This window comes from Eubalaena glacialis, chromosome 13, assembly GCF_028564815.1.
Source record: "Eubalaena glacialis isolate mEubGla1 chromosome 13, mEubGla1.1.hap2.+ XY, whole genome shotgun sequence".
Taxonomy (NCBI): domain Eukaryota; kingdom Metazoa; phylum Chordata; class Mammalia; order Artiodactyla; family Balaenidae; genus Eubalaena; species Eubalaena glacialis.
Window position 1 is genome coordinate 24,989,304 of NC_083728.1, and position 19,149 is coordinate 25,008,452.

At 40.5% G+C, this 19,149-nt stretch overlaps 1 protein-coding gene across 6 annotated transcripts in view; it reads left to right on the forward strand.

Annotated features, from left to right (window-relative positions):
* Positions 1–8,626: 8,626 nt before the first annotated feature.
* Positions 8,627–19,149, forward strand: part of NCOA6 (nuclear receptor coactivator 6) — a 97,823-nt gene continuing 87,300 nt past the window's right edge. For all 6 annotated transcript variants that reach the window (XR_009703133.1, XM_061208053.1, XM_061208054.1 and 3 more), the window contains exon 1: positions 8,627–8,805. The gene's annotated coding sequence lies outside the window, so the exon portion shown is untranslated. The remainder of the gene's footprint in view (positions 8,806–19,149) is intronic.

Here is a 19,149-nt window from a genome sequence, read left to right on the forward strand (position 1 = left end):
CTTAACCATGGCTCTGACTTGATTTATGTTTGGCTGTGTTGGGAGTGGGAGTGAGAGAGGAGACCTTGGCTCACCTTGTCCCAGTAGCCCTGACTCCAGGGCAAGCTGGAGTCAACTTTGTGGGGGTCGTACCAATATCTGCTGTCCATCAAGACTTGCACTAATAAAAATAATTAATAACAATAATTATAATTATAGATAGAATCTATTGAACACTTAATGTGCACCAGGCTCTATGCTAAATGCTTTATGTAGATAATATTAATTACATTATAAATCTTCATTACAGACTTCATGAGGTTGGTACTAATATTATTCCCATTTTACAGATGGGACACTGGCAAAAAGGTTAAGGGGCTTGTCTAATGTTCCTCATGTATTAAATGGAAGAACTGGGATTCAATCTCAGGATGTTGAACTCCTAATCTATGCTCTAACCATTTGCACGTCTACTAGGTAAAATATTTGTTATAAAGTATACTTTATACAGTATATAGCAGACAATAAGTACCTTTTACAAATTATATCATTCATGCATGAATGTATCTATCCATTATATTACAGGTACTTTGTTAGGCACTGGAGATTCAGGATTGAAAAAGACAGACAATTTTTTTTATGGATTCGCAGTCTATAGGGAGTCAAACATTAAATAAATAAGGGCACAGATAATTAGGGTAATTGCCATCATGATAAGCTCTATGAGGAATGCTATGAGAATGTATAACAGGAAAGGTAATCTAGTTCAGTTGTGGGGTGGGATCAGCAAAGGCTTCCCCAAGGTAATGAAGAGATGAGTAAGACTGACAGAAAAGGATTAGATGTGGGGAGTGGGAGTGTCATTTTAGGCAAAGGGAACAGTGTGTGCAAAGGTCCCATGGTGAAGAGGAGAAAGAATGCCAGTGTATTCTTCCTAGAGTAGGGGTCAGTCAACAAACTTTTTCTGCAAAGGGCCAGATATGAATATTTCAGTCTTTCAAGCCATATGGTCCTTGTAGTAACTACTCAACTTTGCTGTTGTAGTGCAAAAGCAGGCATAGACATGTAAACAGATGGCTGTGGCTGTATTCCCATAAAACTTTATTTTACAAAAACAGGGTCCAATTTGGCCTAAGGGCACTAGTTTGCCAACCCCTATTCTAGAGCATACTAAGAGAATGATGGTATGTGATGAAACTGATGAGGTAGGTACAACATTCTTATGAGGCTGATATTAATTTCTCCATTTTATGGATGTGGAAATTGTGGTTCAGAGACATGAAGTAACTTGTCCAAGGTCACTCAGCGGATAGTTGGTAGATCCATGATACAAAAGCAGTCTTGTTTGACTCCAAAGATCATGTCCCTCTCTTCTTTGAAAAAAAAACTTTATTACTTTATCTGATTACAGATGTAACCATCATTCAAATATCAGACATTTCATAAGTATATAATAGAGATGATCCATGCCTTCAAAATCTCAACTTTTCAAAAAATCTCACGGGCAATAATTTAGTATGTATTCCTCCAACTACTTTTTTCTGTAGATATAACATATATTATTGTTCTATTTAAAAGTAAAAATGGGATTATATTAGTCACAGTGTCTACAACATCCTTTTTTTTTTTTTTTTACTTACCAGTATAACATGGACATTTTTCCATGTCAATATCAAGATACATGGATTTACCTAATTATTTATAATGATGCATCATAGTTCATTAAACAGTTTAACCAGTTTCCTATTGATGGATATTTGGGTGGTTTCCAATGTAACTTTGAATATCCTTGCCTGATATCTTTAGGTGCTTGAGTAACACCTGTGGTCATACCAACTCTCCTATGCTGTCTTTCAAGTGATGTTATAGGACCTTCCATGCAGCAGGCTTTTGGGGGTTACATGGGTATCTTGGGGTCATTTTACTTCTTAAATATATAAATAATGACAGGACAGCTTTGAATAAAAGATTTGTTCAGTGGAACAATTCTTATATATCAAAGCAAGATTCTGATATCTTGGAAAATCTGTTTTCTCACTCAGTATATGAAATATCATATTTTATTTCACGAATATTTTCTTACGTGTCTACTCTGTGCCATGCACTGCCTGATGCACTGGGAACACTGATGAACAAGACAGACAAGGTCCTTGTTCACCTGGACATTATATTCTTAATTACTTTTACTTTATTCAGGTTGTACTATCTTGATCTACCATAGAAAACATAAATTTACCTCATATTGAGAAGCCAACTTTAGCTGACTATGAAATAAGGAGATAATAAGCTTAGAAATTTAAAGAGTTTTTATGATATTCTTCTCTCACACCTCAAATAACTCTGGGATATACCTGTTTGCTTCTTAAGTTGGATGTTTTTGGTATTTCCTTCATATTTTAGTTAAGATATGAAGCTTCCTAATTTCAAAACTTACTACACTACAAAGTTATAGGAATCAAAACACTGTGGTACTGGCAGGAGGATGAACATATCAATGGAATAGAATTGAGAGTTCAGAAATAAACCTATCTATCTAAGATCAATTGATTTTTCACAAGGGTGCCAAAATCATTCAATGGAGAATAGTCTCTTCAGCAAACTATGCTAATACAACTAAATATTCACATACAAAAGAATGAAGTTTGACCCTTAACTCATGCCACATACAGAAAGTAACTCATAATGGATAAAAGGCCTAAATGTAAGACCGAAAACTATAAAGCTCTTAGAAAGAAACATTGAAGTAAATCCTCATGATTTTGGATTTGGCAATGGTTTCTTATATATGACACCAAAAGCACAAACAACAAAAGAAAAAAAATAGATAAACTAAACTGCATCAAAATTTAAAATTTTTGTATATCAAAGGACACTGTCAAGAGAGTGAAAAGACAACCCAAAAAATGAGAAAAATGTTTGCAACCAAATACCTGATAAGGGTCTAGTACCCCAAATAAATAAAGAACACTTACAGTTCAACAACCCAATTAAAAGATGGGCAAAGGACTTGAAAAGACATTTCTCCAAAGAAGATATACAAATGTCCATCAACAAATGAATTGATAAACCAAATGTGGTATATTCATAAATAAAATATTATTCAGCCATTAAAAGGAATGAAATACTGATATGTGCTACAACATGGATGAACCTTGAAAACATTATGCTGAGTGAAAGAAGCCAGACACAAAAGGTCATGTATTGTATGGAGTATCTAGCATAGGCAAATATATAGAGACAGAAGGCAAATTAATGATTGCTTATGGATGGGAAAATGGGGGATTGGGAGGAGGGCAATATCTAGATATCTAAGGCTTTCTTTCTGATGATGAAAATGTTCTAAAAAATTGACTGTGGTGATGGTTGGACCTATCTGGTTGTGACTATACTAAAAAACCACTGAACTGTACACTTTAAATTAGTGAATTGTATAGTATGTGAATTGTATCTCAATAAAGCTGTTTTAAAAAGACAAAGAATATGTCAATATCAACTACAGCTGAACACATGCAAACTCTAAAACCCAGCAATCCTAGCCCTAGGTATATACCTAGCAGAACATTATACACATTTACCCAAAGACATGGGCAAGAATGTTCATAACAGTACTATTAAAAATAGAACTAGGGACTTCCCTGGTGGTCCAATGGTTAAGAATCCACCTTCCAATGCAGAGGACGTGGGTTCAATCCCTGGTCGGGGAACTAAGATCCTGCATGCCATGGGGCAACTAAACCCACACGCGGCAACTAGAGAGAAGCCTGTGTGCCGCAACTACTGAGCCCGTGTGCTCTGGTTCCCGTGCACCACAACTGGAGAAGCCCACATGCCACAACTAGAGAGAAGCCCAAAACAAAGAGCCTGGGCAACGAAGACCCAGCACAGCCAAAATTAAAAAAAAAAAAAAAAAAAGACCTAAAGTGGAAACTGAAATGCTCATCATCAGTAGAATGGATAAATTGTGACAAATTCAGATAATGAACCATATGAAGCAATGAAAAGGAACAAACTACAACTACATGCAACAATATAGATGAATCTCAAAAACACAAAATTGAGCAAAAGAAGCCAGACTCAAAAGAGCACATTTTGTATGCTTCCGTTTATATAAAGTTTAACACCCAATGAGCCTAATCTATGAAGTTAGACGTCAGAATATTATTTACCCTCAGGGGTGTGGGTAATAACTGGAAAGGGAGAACCAAGGGGCTTTTGTGGGGCTGGTAATGTTCTATTTCTTGATTTGGATGTTTGGACATGTGTGTTCATTTTGTGAAAATTCTTCAGGATTTACACTTATGAATTGTGTATTTTCATGTCGTTATGTTATACTCTAATAAAAAGTTTTAAATTTTCAGAATATTTTTGAAATCAGGTTGTTTTGTTTGTTTGTTTTTTATTTTTGGCTGCGTTGGGTCTTCGTTGCTGTGCACGGGCTTTCTCTGGTTGTGGCGAACGGGGGCTACTCTTCGTTGTATTGCGTGGGCTTCTCATTGCAGTGGCTTCTCTTATTGTGGAGCACGGGCTCTAGGCACGTGGGCTTCAGTAGTTGTGGCATGCGGGCTCTAGAGTACAGGCTCAGTAGTTGTGGTGCACGGGCTTAGTTGCTCCGCAGCATGTGGGATCTTCCTGGGCCAGGGCTTGAACCCATGTCCCCTGCATTGGCAGGCGGATTCTTAACCACTGCGCCACCAGGGAAGCCCTGAGATCAGGTTAAGTCCTAAGAATACTTCTCCTTTTTTTGTGGTCATTTCTTGATACTATTCCATTTTTTTCAATTGCGTAGTTATCACTCTATTTCTATTTTTCCATCTTTTCTTCCTAAGAGCAATCTTTTTCCTATTGTCTGAAAATTGTTGAGCTGATTGTGTAATAACAAGGCACTTTACTGCCATCTACTGGTAAATTACCATAATAAAGTTACACATTACAATGTCTACCAGTGAGTGGCACCCATTTACAAGTGATGTCCTCCTGCAAGACACAATTCGCCTAACCAAAGGTGATAGATAGCCTTGTCATTTGGCACTGTTGTGATGAATCCCACAGACAGCAGAATGTTGATGCTCTCTAAGTGATTTTATTCTTTCTTCATTTTTTTTTTCCTGTTTGATGTTGTTCTTAAAAACATGGTTTTAAGTATTCACTATCAATCTTATCACTGCAAAGCTTAAGCCCATTGGACAAACGTATGAAAACAGAAGTTCAATATATGCCAATCAAATTGTTCACATCAAAGAATAATTGATTTGCTTTTTTTTTATTATTATTAATGAGGCAAAGCTGGTTGTTTTTGTTTTTGGGTTTTTTTAAAATAAATTAATTAATTAATTTATTTATTTATTTTGGCTGTGTTGGGTCTTCGTTTCTGTGCGAGGGCTTTCTCTAGTTGCGGCAAGCGGGGGCCACTCTTCATCGCGGTGCGCGGTCCTCTCACTATCGCGGCCTCTCTTGTTGCGGAGCAGGCTCCAGACGCGCAGGCTCAGTAGTTGTGGCGCACGGGCTCAGTAGTTGTGGCGCACGGGCTTAGTTGCTCCACGGCATGTGGGATCTTCCCAGACCAGGGCTCAAACCCGTGTCCCCTGCATTGGCAGGCAGATTCTCAACCACTGCGCCACCAGGGAAGCCCAATTGAGTTGCTTTTTCTTTATCTAAATCTGAATCCAGAATAGTCCTTGATGTCTTAGGACTGCTCTTCTTGCTCAAAACATTTTGTGAAATAGCCTGGTAACCTCTTCAGAGGCCTCTATTAGTCTGCTGCTTTTTGAGGCTATCATAAGTGCTAGGCACTCTTCTAAACATTTTATATCTACTAATTCATTTAATCCACTACTAATTCATTTAATCCACTACTAGTTCATTTAATCTTCTAATCCTCATCTGTAAGGCACCCTTATTATCCACACCTTGCAGATGAGGCAACTGCAGCACAAAAAAGTTAAGTTATATTACAGGTGATGATATTACAAAAATACTTTCTTTGGGGAGCTTATAGTCTGTTGGGAACACAAAACAAAATAAAAACCATGTAAGGATTTAAAAACAAACAAAATAAAGGAAAAAACACTTTGGACACTATAGGATGAGTCATTTTTCTTCCTTTTGGTCCAAGTTCCCTCATCTGTATGACAAGAACTTTGGATTTGCTCAAGGTCTCAGAACTTGAGGATTTTGACTTCAGAGCCCAATCTTGTAATCACTGTGCTCTACCTAGTGCCATTTCATGGCCTGTTTCTGTTCCTTTGCTGCGTTCATGTGGGCAACACATATCTATGTTACCTATGCTCCTGCTATTTTCACCTATGGGATGTTTAGGTGCCCAAATGGGCCCCTGGTTGCTAGCTCCCTACATCCTTGCTAATACCAGGAAAACCTCCTTTGGTTTAAGGACATGAATAATAAGGCAAAAAAATGAGGATATTGGCTCAGGCCCTGGCATATTTTTTTAAATTGTGATAAAATATATATAACATAAATTTTGCCATTTTAACTATGTTTTCAGTGTATAGCTCTTAGTGGCACTAAGTACACTACATTGCTGTGCAATCATCACCACCATCCATCTCCAGAACGTTTTTTATCTTTCCCTACTGAAACTCTGTACCCATTAAAGAGTAACTCTCCATTACCCCCTCTCTCCAGCCGTTGGCAATCAGTATTCTACTCTGTCCCCATGAATTTGACTACGCTAGGAACCTCATGTAAGAGGACTCATATAGTATTGTAGTTGTCCTTTTGTGACTGGCTTATTTCACTAAGCATAATGTCTTCAGGGTTCACCCATGTTACAGCACATGTCAAAATTTCCTTCCTTTTTAAAGCTGAATAATCTTCCATTGTATGTGTATGCCACATTTTATTTATCTATTCATCTGATAGACACGTGGGCTGCTTCCACCTTTTGGCTATAGTGAATAATGCTGCTATGAACATGGGTGTACAAATATCTGTTTAAGTCCCTGCTTCTACTTTTTTGGGGTAAATATCCAGAAGCAGGATTTCTGGATCAGACGGTAATTCTATATTTAACTTTTTGAGGAAACTTCAAACTGTTTTCCACAGCCGCTGCTGTGGTAGTAACACAGGAATGTAGGTAAAAATTTATTAGGTATACACTTAAGAGGTTTGCATTTTCATGTATGTAAATCATACCTCACTTTTTAAAAGTTAAAAGAAAAAGCTTAAAAAATTTTTTCCAGGCTCTTGTAAATCCTTTTGATGTTAATTTCATGGGCTCAAGCGCCTGAGGTGCCCCCTTTTGGCCACCTGTGGTTCTCTTTATTTTTCTCTGCCCTTTTGGGCCCAGTACAGTAACAAATATTTACTGAGCATCTCCTCTGTGCCAGACCCTGTGCTACGTGCTGAGGAAACGGGGGTAAGCAAAATCGACAACGTCTCCCTCCTAACGGAGTCCACATCCTCATGGCTAAGACAGGCAATAACCTAGTGAGTCCTATCGAGGACAAGTAAGAACCTGCCTGGGGAGTCCTCAGGGAAGATGTCCTTGGGGTAGTGATATTTGAGCTGGGATCTGAAGGCTGATAAATTATCTAAGGTGGTGGTGGGGGAAGCATTCCAGGAGGAAGGATCAGCATGTGCAAGGGTCCTGAGAAGGAAGGAAGTACAATGTGTGAAGATCAATGTAGTTACAGTCCAGAGAGAGGGGAAGAGGGCCCTGAGATAAGTCTGGAGATGTGGGAAGGGCAACAGTGAGACATCTATTTGGCCTTTATCTTAAGAGCAATGTGAGTCATCAAATAGTTTTAAGTAGGGGAGAGACATGATCAGATTTCTGACTTAGAAACATTACTCTGATAGCAGAGTGGAGAATAGATTGGAGGGGAGCCGGGGAGAATGTGGAAAGGCCTTAGATGGCTACTGCACCAGTCGAAGCATATAGTGTGTACTCAATAAATATTTGTGGAATGAAAGGACTCCTAACTCTTTTTCTTAGATGAGACCAATATGCCTGAGCTGTGTAATCAGCTAACAATCCACCTGCTCCTCTATCTAACATGATGCTTGTAATATACCCTTAACTCCCATTTTACAGATGAGAAAGCTGAGGTTGAGGCAACAGACATCAAGCCTACTGCTGGGGAGGCCTCTTGACATTTGGGGAGAGGGGAGGGGGGCCACACTCCCTTGTACCCACGAGCTTGCTAGGGAAAAAGTAGAGAGGGACTTATAGGCAAAATAATAAAGGCTAAAGGTTATCTTTATCACCAATGACGTTATTAGATACTATGTGTCAGGCACTCTGCCAACTGCTTTCCATGCTTTCCCTCATTTCCTCTTTGCAAAGACTATTATTACCTCCATATCTCAGGTGCATAAACCGAGGCTTGGAGAGTTGACTTGCCCAAGGACACTCAGCTAGAGAGCTCCTATAGGACTGTGCAGCGACTCCAAAGTGGGGGCAGCAGCCACTGGCGATATTACAGCTCCAGGAGACAGACAAACCCATTGAATCCCTGCTCTGAGCTCTGCACCCATGTGAGCTGGCACACACTCTGGCCCGCCGCGCTCCTGGAGACGCTTGGTCACGTGACCAAGGCCCCGCCCCGCCCCCGGTCGGCCCCGCCCTCTCCCGCGCTCCCTCCCTCTCTCCCTCCCTCCCCCTCCCTCCCCGGCCCGGTCCGGCCCATCCCCCTCCCCGCCGGCTCCCTGAGGCCCAGCCGGGTCGGGCTGCGGGCGGCCGGGCGCCGACGGCCGGACAGACGGGCGCACGCGAGGACGGACGGACGGACACACGGAGGGCCGCGGGCACGCACGGCCCGGGCCGGTGCTCCGAGGCCCGCCCGGGAGGGCTGGGGCCGCGCTCAGGTGAGGTGACGGCGACGCGGGCCCGTAAGGGGTGGGCCCGCTGGGCGTCTGCGGTGCCGGCCCGGCTGGCTCCGCGGGAAGGAGGCGCCGCCCGGGTCCGGCGCGGGAAAATGGCGCCGGCGGACCGTGGAGCACGGCCCCTGTGCGGGCCCGGCCCGGAGCCGCCCCGCCCGCCGCGCTCGTGTCCCCGTCGCCATGTTGGGGAGCGGGCCCGGGGCCTGCGAGCGCGGGCGCTGGGGAGAGCTGGGGGTCCGGCAGGGTTGGGGAGGGTGCGGGACACGGTGTCTGGGGCGCTGAGGGAGTGCTGAGCCAGTCGGGGTCTGCACAGGGTGGCGCTCCAGGTCCGAAGAACTGGCGGGAGCCGGACGTGTGGTCGTGGCCGGGGTCGCGGAGAAGGAGCGTTGGGTCCAAACGGAACCGGGGTCAGGATCCGTGGGGTTAGGGGTGCAGGACCTGGAGCTGGGTTAGGCCGTGGGACCCCAGGCTGGCAGGGCGCGGAGGGGCGTAGGATTTGAGTTCAGGCTGTCAGGGCTGGGACAGTTCTTTGCGGGGGGTGGTGAAAGGGTTGATTAGAATTGGGGGCCCTTTCGGTACTGAGGCGGGTATCAGATTGGGGTAGTCCTCAGAGTCGCGGGGCAAGTCCGTGTAACTCCCAAGGGACTGAGGACATATATGCCCCCAGGATCCTCCACTCCTTATTGGCGAGAGCAACAGAAAAAAGTAAGGCTTTGATGAAGAAGAGAAGGGGGATTGAGGTTTGGGTGCAGGAGCTGGCCAGCAAAAGGGATGCAGAGTGGAACTGGTGTGCAAGATGAGAGAGAGCCTCCATCAACTTAGGGAGTTTGTGTCTTTAAAAGGAGGGACCGGGCTGTTTGTGGGCGGTGACCCAAGGTGTCTTCCCAGGAAGGGGACAGCCCACTGTTTTTTAAGAGCAGTGTCACCTGGGGAGGTCATCAGAAAGGCATTATCGAAGCTGGTGAGAATGGTAAAGGAGTGAATGTGTAAAAACTACAAAGTCCTTGGATCATGTAACGATTTCAGATCATGTAGTGATTTTCGCTGAGATACAGACAGGTAAAGTTGACTTCTCGAGATCTTACCAGTAAATGGCAGAAGCAGTACTGGAACTCAGGCCTGTTGCCTCCTGATTCACCACCACTGCCTTAGAGGAATTTGCCAGGTGAGAGAAAAGTGTTAAGAAGTCAAGCATGGCAGCGTATAGCAAAGAAGTATTAAGTAATTTATTTTATTTTTATGGTGAGTTTGTCAGTACAGAAACTGAGGGGGATACAGGAAAACTATAGGTAACCAGCTGTTTGATCATTTCTAGTGCACTTGCATTGGTGCAAAGAAGTTATCTTCAGGATCCTTTTGACTTACAACTTTGTAGAGTTTTAAGAGATGCTCCTTCTCTTCTAGGTGTTTGCTGTACAGCAAAAGGACACAAAAAGCCCAAAAAAATAACAGTGAACAAGGGTAAAGACCCAGGATCTCTATCATGATCAAACTTTTTTTTTTTAGTTAATTAATTAATTTATTTATTTTTGGCTGCATTGGGTCTTCGTTGTGCGGGCTTTCTCTAGTTGTGGAGAGCAGGGGCTACTCTTCCTTGCGGTGTGGGAGCTTCTCATTGCGGTGGCTTCTCTTGTTGCAGAGCACTGGCTCTAGGCCCGTGGGCTCAGTAGTTGTGGCTCGCAGGCTCTAGAGCGCAGGCTCAGTAGTTGTAGCGCACGGGCTTAGTTGCTCCGTGGCATGTGGGATCTTCCCAGACCGGGGCTCAAACCCGTGTCCCCTGCATTGGCAGGCGGATTCTTAATCACTGCACCACCAGGGAAGTCCCTATCATGATCAAACTTTAATTGAAGTTTGATCATGATAGTGAAGAGTTCAAAGTCCCCATGGGCTGTGAGAGAGTTCTCAGTCATGATATAGTAGTCCCAGGGCTCCCATATAATCAAAAAAGACTTTCAACAAAAAGGTTATTAGGATGTTCATAGCAATAAGATTTTCAATGTATGTTCAGTACCCTTATACAGCAACACAATTCATTTGTTTTGGGTCTTTCTAATGCAGGAAGGCCTAATCTTGTCTCTACCATGGGCCCCTTTAGCATCTAGCGAAGCTCATGAATCCCTCTCAGAATAATATTTTTAATTGCATAAAACAAAATACATTGGGTTATAGAGAAACCAATTATATGGAAATACAGTTACCACAATATACAAATTGTGATATAGTAATATAGATATACTTCTTTATCAGCAAATTAAGAAATCAGATCTAGTGGTGGGTCTGATAATTATATCAGATGAACATAAATAATTCTTTAAGACATTTGCAATAACTGTAATATGATATAAAGATATCTGTGATTACTGCGGCAGAATCACAGATACTGCTAATACCAGAACGGTTTATTGCCTACGTTCATATTTGAAGAAAATGGTAACTTTCAGTTAGAGGTTAGTGAAAATAAAGAGGTAATTTTTTTCCTATCCAAGTTCACAGATCCCCCTCCCCACCGCCCCTGAATTCTGTCTGTGGACTCCCATCTATGAACCCCGGGTTAAGGAACCACAAAGGATGTCTTCCATTCAACAGACATTTACTATGCACTAAGATATCTATTATGTCAACCATTATGCTAGGCTCTGAGGAGTCAAAGGTCTTTAAGGCAGGGCAGGGTCTTTTCACTTTGGATATTCAGTCCCATGAGAGAAGTGAACAAGTAAACAATGACAGTTCAGGATGTTTAATGCCAAAGGAGAGTTATCATAGGTTCTGAGGACACAGGTAGGCATGTCTCTGCTCTAGGAATCAGGGAATCAGGGAAGGCTTTGGAAACGAGTGAGACTTGAGATGTGTCGTGAAGGGTAGAGGAGTTTGCCAGATGCAGAATTGGAAAGAAGAGCTTTCAGGTAAGGGCATGCATTTTCAGGGAATGTAATTTAATGTGGTTGGAGTATAGTGTGTGTGTGAAAGAGTGGTTGGAGATGAGACTGGGAAGGTTGTTTGGAACCTGGTTGTGGAGGACCTTGCTAAGGAATTTGGACTGAATCCTTAGCTTTTAGAGAGGCTTTCAAGAAGCGGAGTTACGATGAGGTTTAATTTTTAGGAGATAAATGGATGTGTTTTGCAGGGAGGGTAGACTGGGAGATCAGGGAAGAAGTAATGAGGGAATGAGGGCCTGAACCAAGGCAGAAGCTGTGAGCATTGAACAGAGTTAGACTTTTCAGGTATTGATATAATTACATTGTGAGTGATGAGAGAGAGGGGGAGTTTTTTAGATTTCTAGTTTGGGGTGGTGGCTGTCAAAGAGGTTAAAAAAAAGGGTGAAAGGAAAGTGAGTAAGAATTGTCACAGATAAGGGAGAAGATGGTTTTTGGTAGAATAATAGACTTTTGGAAACGATTGCAAAGCTGTCAAGTGTGATGTCATTTATTGCTTGAGGAAATCATATGTGTCAACAGTGAAAGACTGGGAAAATATTCCTAGAGTATAGGAAAATCACAGCTATCAATGTCAGGGGTTGGCAAACTATGGCCCATAGGTCAAATCTGTTCCACCACCTATTTATGTAAATAAAGTTTTATTGCAACACAGGCACGCTCATTTACATATTGTCTTTGGCTGCTTTCACAGTACCAATGGTAGAGTTGAGTAGTTGTGACAGAGAATATATAGCTCACAAAACTGAAAAATATTTACTTTCTGGCCGTTTACCAAAGGTGTTTGCCGGTTCCTGATCTGTGTGTCTGAATGTTGGACATTAAACTTCTGATTTACCATCCAGTTCCTACATGAGAAGAATAACCATCTTGACACTGTCTTTCTGGCTGGGTTCCCCATGCTCTGCGTATCTGCAGCATGACGTAGACCCCTGAGTATTTTATTTTTATTTATTTATTTATTTAAATCTTTACATTTATTTTTATTTTTTAATTTATTTATTTTATTTATATATTTTTGGCTGCATTGGGTCTTCGTTGCTGCGCACGGGCTTTCTCTAGTTGCGGCGAGTGGGAACTGCTCTTCATTGCGGTGCACGGGCTTCTCATTGCGGTGGCTTCTCTTGTTGCAGAACACGGGCTCTAGGCATGCGGGCTCCAGTAGTTGTGGCACGTGGGCTCAGTAGTTGTGGCGCACGGGCTTAGTTGCTCCGCGGCATGTGAGATCTTCCTGGACCAGGGCTCGAACCCGTGTGCCCTGCATTGGCAGGCAGATTCTTAACCACTGTGCCACCAGGGAAGCCCCCCACCAAGTATTTTATATTGGTCAGTGATGCCAAGGTTTACTGTTTTGGGGTCCACTGTGGCAACTGTGGTTAGTGCCAGGTTTTTACAGTTTAGACCTTGCTGGGGCTTGTTTTGTCATTTTTCTATTGGGTTGTCTTTTTCAAAAGATTTCTTTATATTTTCTGATTATTAATCCTTCCTTGGTTATACGTATTACAGATACCATTTCCCAATTTGTTGCTAATCTTTTTAAATCTCTAAGCTGTCTTTTGTTAAGAAGAAGTAGTGACACAGAGACACAGATGTAGAGAACAAACATATGGACACCAAGGGGGGAAAGTGGTGGTGGGATGAATTGGGAGATTGGGATTGACATGTATACACTAATATGTATAAAATGGATAACTAATAAGAACCTACTGTATAAAAAAAATAAAATAAAATTCAAAAATTCAAAAATAAATAAATAAATAAAATGGAGAAAAAAGAGGTTCTGAATTTTAATAAAGTCAAATTTATCTATCTTTTCTGCCCCCAAGATTTTGAAGTTATTCTTTATATTATCTTTTTGAATCTCTATTGTTTTGCCTTTTATGTTTAGCTCTCTATCTGGAATTGACTCCTGTGTGCGGTGTGAGGTAGGGTCAGTTCATTTTTTCCTAAGTACAATTAATTTTCCTGGCACCATTTATTGAATGGCACTTATTTTCAAATTATGTGCCCTTTTTTGGTGAAGTCTTATCTAAGGTCCTATTTCCAGCTGCACTGCTTGCTGATTGTGTACCTTGGACAAGTTGTATAACCTCTTTGTGCCTCAGTTTCCTCATCTTTAAAGTAAGAATAATAGAGTTTTTGTGAGGAGTAAGTTAATTCATATAATGTGTAGAACAGTGTGGCATCTAGAAAATGCTCAATAATGTTAGCTGTTATTTAGCATTATTGTTCATTTCAGATTCCTAGGCACAGAGTGGAAGCTCAATATGCTCAACACAGTTGTAGAATTAATTTGGTTTTCAGGTCAAAGCAGAATGGCTGAGAGTTAAGTGTTGCAGGAGATGCTTCCAAGTTGCTGTTCAATTTTAGCTGCTGCCTTAGACTATCTGCTGGAATAGAACTCCTCCCTGTAGTTCTTCGCAGTCCTCACTACTCTCTTGCTTTGTTCATTTACTTTATCATCCTATAGGCATTTGATTTTCTGGTTCTAAATTTACCGAAGTTTTAAATATTACCTCTCCTAAACCAATAAATGACATATTGGGATATTGTCAGGATGGCCAGAAATTGACAGATGAGTTTGTGGGCAGGTAAAAACTAAAATCTGTTTCTAAGGCTGAATCATTCTTGGTCATAATGAATAAATTGATAATTGAAATTAAAAGATGAGATGAAATTCAAATCATTGAATATTTAGGCATCTACTATGTGCTGGGTACTGTATTAGAAATTACCACATTGGTAATAGAAAAGAAAACTAGCTGACCAGCTTTATGAAATACTACAGAAGAGATCTTTTTACTTATGATATGGAGCTATTTTCCAAGAGAGCATTTGGATGACAGAGAGGAAATATAGGCATTTATTCACTTGTCAAACATTTATTGAACCCTACCACGTACATTGGGCTAGAACTTTGCAGAATACAAGGATTAATCTAGCCAGGATTTCAGTGTCATGTGGGGTGTATATATAACGTATTATGGAGCTGGGATATCAGAGGATGGTACCTCAAAGAGGTGGCCTTTAAGCAGGACTGCCCAAAACGGTTAGGATCTTCATACATAGAGATGAGACAGTATTTTTCCAGGCTGAGTGAAAGCATGAGTGTAGAGATGGGTGTTTAGGAGATAGTAAAGAGTCTAGTTTGGTTGGTGATCAGGACTGTCACAGGGCTGTTGTTGAAGTTGAGGCTGGAAATGGAGATTGAATAATAGCAGTAGCTCTCATTTTTTACATGTGTATTACTTGCCAGATAATGTGCCAGGCATTTCATAAGTGGCATTTCATTTAATCCTCACAACAACCCTGTGAGATAGGCACCAATTTTTATCCCCTTTTTATAGACAAAGAAACTCAGAAATAGAACTAACAATTGACAGAGAATGAATTTGGGTCTAGGCAGTCTAATTCCAAAGCCTGTGTTCTTAGTCTCTGCATGCTATACATGGAAAGCTTTGAATCCTTTTCAGTTCCAGGCTGAGAAGTTTGGAATTGATTGACTAGGTAATGGGAAGTCATCAAAAGTTCTTGGCCATACGGTGACATAATGAAATCTGTACATTAGGAAAGTAAGCCTGGTCATGGAGTGTAGGAGCAGCATGGGGAGAAAGGAGAGATATGGAGCTAGTTTACTCTCTCCCTCCTCGCTAGATTGTTTGTTCCTTAAGGCCTGGGGCTATATCTCTTTGTCTCTCTCTCCCTTCCTTCAGCTGTGGTGTCTACTTACTGTGTTGTCTGGCACATTTATTTATTTTTAAAAATTTAATCTTTTTCTACCTTACCTTGTTCTAAAAAGGACTTAAGGTGGCTGCCCAGGAGCTCAGTAAACATTTGCTGAGTTAATTAATAAATGACTAGAGGTATATATAGATGTGTACATAAAGGGAGTACTATGGCTTTGTTGAAGGGAGTAAATGCAGCCTTATAATTTGGTAATAAGCTATGTTTTATATATAGACCCTATAAAAGCAAAAGGCCAGAACCACATCTTTTTTAACTTGTGAAGAATTGTATATTCTGTGTCAGTTAGAATATTAACAATCAGTTAATATTAACTATGTTAGTTAGAAACCCAAAAACTCATAGAAACAGAGAGTAGAATAGAATGGTGGTTGTCAGGGGCTGGGAGATGGGGGAAATGGGGAGATGTTGGTCAAAGGGTATAAACTTTCAGTTATAATATGAATAAGTTCTGGGGCTGTAACGTACAGCATGGTGACTATAGTTAACAGTACTGTATTACATACTTGAAAGTTGCTAAGAGAATAGATCTTAAATATTCTCACCATACACCTAAAAATGGTAATTATGTGATGTGATGGATATGTTAACTAACCTTCTTGTGATAATCATTTCTCTGTATATGTGTATCCATCTCATTGTACACCTTAAACCTACACAATATTGTATGTCAGTTATATCTCAATAAAGACTGGGAGAAAAACTATGTCAGTTTTAATAATATTAATGATCACCAAATTCAAAGGGTATTCATACTTTAAATAGATATTTAGGTTTGTATTCAGCATTAATCAGCTGCAAATCCCCCCATATGCAAAGAGGCAACAAAAGTTACCAGTAACCAGCTCCTTTACTGACACTGAACCTGTTGAATATTAGCTCCATAGTACCATTTATGTACATTTTCTAAAGATCAGTCAGCAGCAGTCTCTCACAGGAAGAAATACTTGTTGCAAATTTGTGAATCAGATTCCTGTTTTGGATTTTACTTAGGGAAATTATTCATAAGATTAAGTCCCTTGCCATAATTTTAAATGTTATTTGGAAGTAATTCTGTGTCCCTTCTGTAAAATACAGACTTTAAAAATTCAAACATTTGGAGAAATTCAAAGGCACTGGTTAACTACCAAATACCAGTAAAGGTAGGAAGATGTTAGGTAAACCAGCATTTGAGTAGACTTAATAAGACAAGTCAATGGACCTTAAATAGTGGATTTATTAAATAAACATTCTTTTCCATTGTGGATATTAGCTGTCGGTAGCATGTACATATACATGCATGCACATATCGATGTGAAATATATTGATATAATTAATATAAGTACATTTGAATTTAGAGATGCTTCCTAAAGAAAATGACCCTTCATCTGAGTTCTTTTAGGTTATGTTTAACTCTTCAGTGTATGTGGAGATAACTCATTCAGAAGCATTACAATCAGAAAGATTAACTGTGTAGAAAAAGTCAGTATGTGTTGACTGCCTACCACTGTTGAGGCCTGTATACAGTTGATTAGTTAGTTTCTGCCTTCCAAGAATCAAATTCATTTGGGGAAGTGAAGTGAACATAAAAAGAGGGGAAAGCGTGTTTTAAATGAAATAGTTCGTGCTATGGGAGTTCAGGAGAGATCACTTCTACTTGGAGGATCAGGGAAGGCTTCTAGAAAAGGTGGTGTATTAGTTTCCTAGGGCTGCCATGACAAACTACCACAAACTGGGTGACTTAAAACAACAAAAATTTATTCTCTCACAGTTCTTGAGGCTAGAACCTGAATTCAAGGTGTCAGCAGGGCCACGTTCCCTCTGAGACTTCCATCAATTCTTTTTAAATTTATTTATTTATTTTTGACTGTTGGGTCTTTGTTGCTGCGCGCAGGCTTTCTCTAGTTGCAGCGAGCGGGAGCTACTCTTCGTTGTGGTGTGTGGGCTTCTCATTGAGGTGGCTTCTCTTGTTGCAGAGCATGGGCTCTAGGCGCACAGGCTCAGTAGTTGTGGCTCACGGGCTTAGTTGCTCTGCAGCATGTGGGATCTTCCTGGACCAGGGCTCAAACCCATGTCCCCTGAATTGGCAGACGGATCCTTAACCACTGTGCCAACAGGGAAATCCCGAGACTTCCATCAATTCTTGACAATTCTTGGTTTGCGACTACATCACTCCAGTCTCTGTGTCTGTTGTCACAGGCATTCTACCTGTGTGTCTCTGTCTCTGTGTGCAAATTTCTCTCTTATAAGGGCACCAGTCATATTGGATTGGGGGTCTACCTCATCTTAACTAATTGCATCTGTACTGATTCTATTTCCAAATCAGGTCACATTCTGTGGTACTGGGAGTTAGTACTTTAAATATCTTTTGGGGAGACACAATTCAACTTAAAACAGGTGACATGATACGGAAGTATCAAATTAAAATTTACTAATTAAATGGAAGAGTCAAATTGCAACGAAATGAGTTAAGGAAAAAAGAACCAGAGGAATGATGGACACAGGAAAGCATAAGGAATATTTAGGAAATGAGGTAGAGAAGTCTGGTTTGCTGGTGTATTGAGTTGTGAGGAGATGAAGCCAGAGTATTGTATCGGGTCCTAGACACCAGATCTAGGATATTTGAATGCTGCTGAGTAGGTAGTGTGTGGCAGCAGTATAGCCCTGCAGAATTTTGAAATGGTGGATAACTAATTCAAACTTTGGATAATTAATGCAAGCTTTAGGAAGATTCTATGATCAGGTGAACATGGATGAGTAGACACCCTGAAGAAAAACAGATGGTCAGTGATTTAACACACGCAGCCTCCCTCATTTGCCTATGCCAGTAACTTCACCAAGACAGTCAAGGTATTCCTCATATGTAAAAAACAAAAACACCATGACAACAAATGAGAGTTTTACTAGCCTCTTGGTCAGTCATCTGTGGGCCTTGAGATACATCTGCTTTTTAGGGTCTCTATTCTATTCAAAAGCCTCTCTATGGATTTAAATATTGATAATCATGTTGTTCTTCATTTTCTTTCAAACCTTTCTTCAAAATCACCTATTTTCCATCGTATTTTTTACCTCTTGAGTTTTCTCTGAATGCTTTTCAGTTTTTCCATCTCTTTTAAAAACATCTGACTAATGGAAAGAATTGAGGAAGATTATGTACTATCCAAGCCAATGATACCTTCGTTTTCTGTGTCCTTTAAATGATAGTTATGTTGACTTTTGTCCACAATAGGACTGTATTCAAATTGTGAATATTCATTCAAATTGTGGTCAGCAGTGCTCAGGTGCTTTTCCTTATTTGTGCCCAGGCATTTCTTCCTGATTCTATATTTGCATTGCTTATATTTTCTCTAAGAACATGTGTCTTCATGAAATTTCTAAAATTATGTTTAAATATTACAGACAAATAAACACATAACGTCCTAGTCATCATATGCATATGGTCTTTTCATATAGTTTTTTATAGTCTTCTTTCATTTGGCCTTATATTGATATACTTTTCCACATATAGTTAGTATTTTTAATGAATAGATAATAAAGTTTAAATACTCTCTGGTTATTTGGCATTGGATGATTTCCAGTATGTTTTTATTTTTGATTTGCAATTCTAAATTATACTGCTGTAACACCTTTTTATAACCCCCCCCAATTTTTTTCCTAGAGTATATTCCCTAAA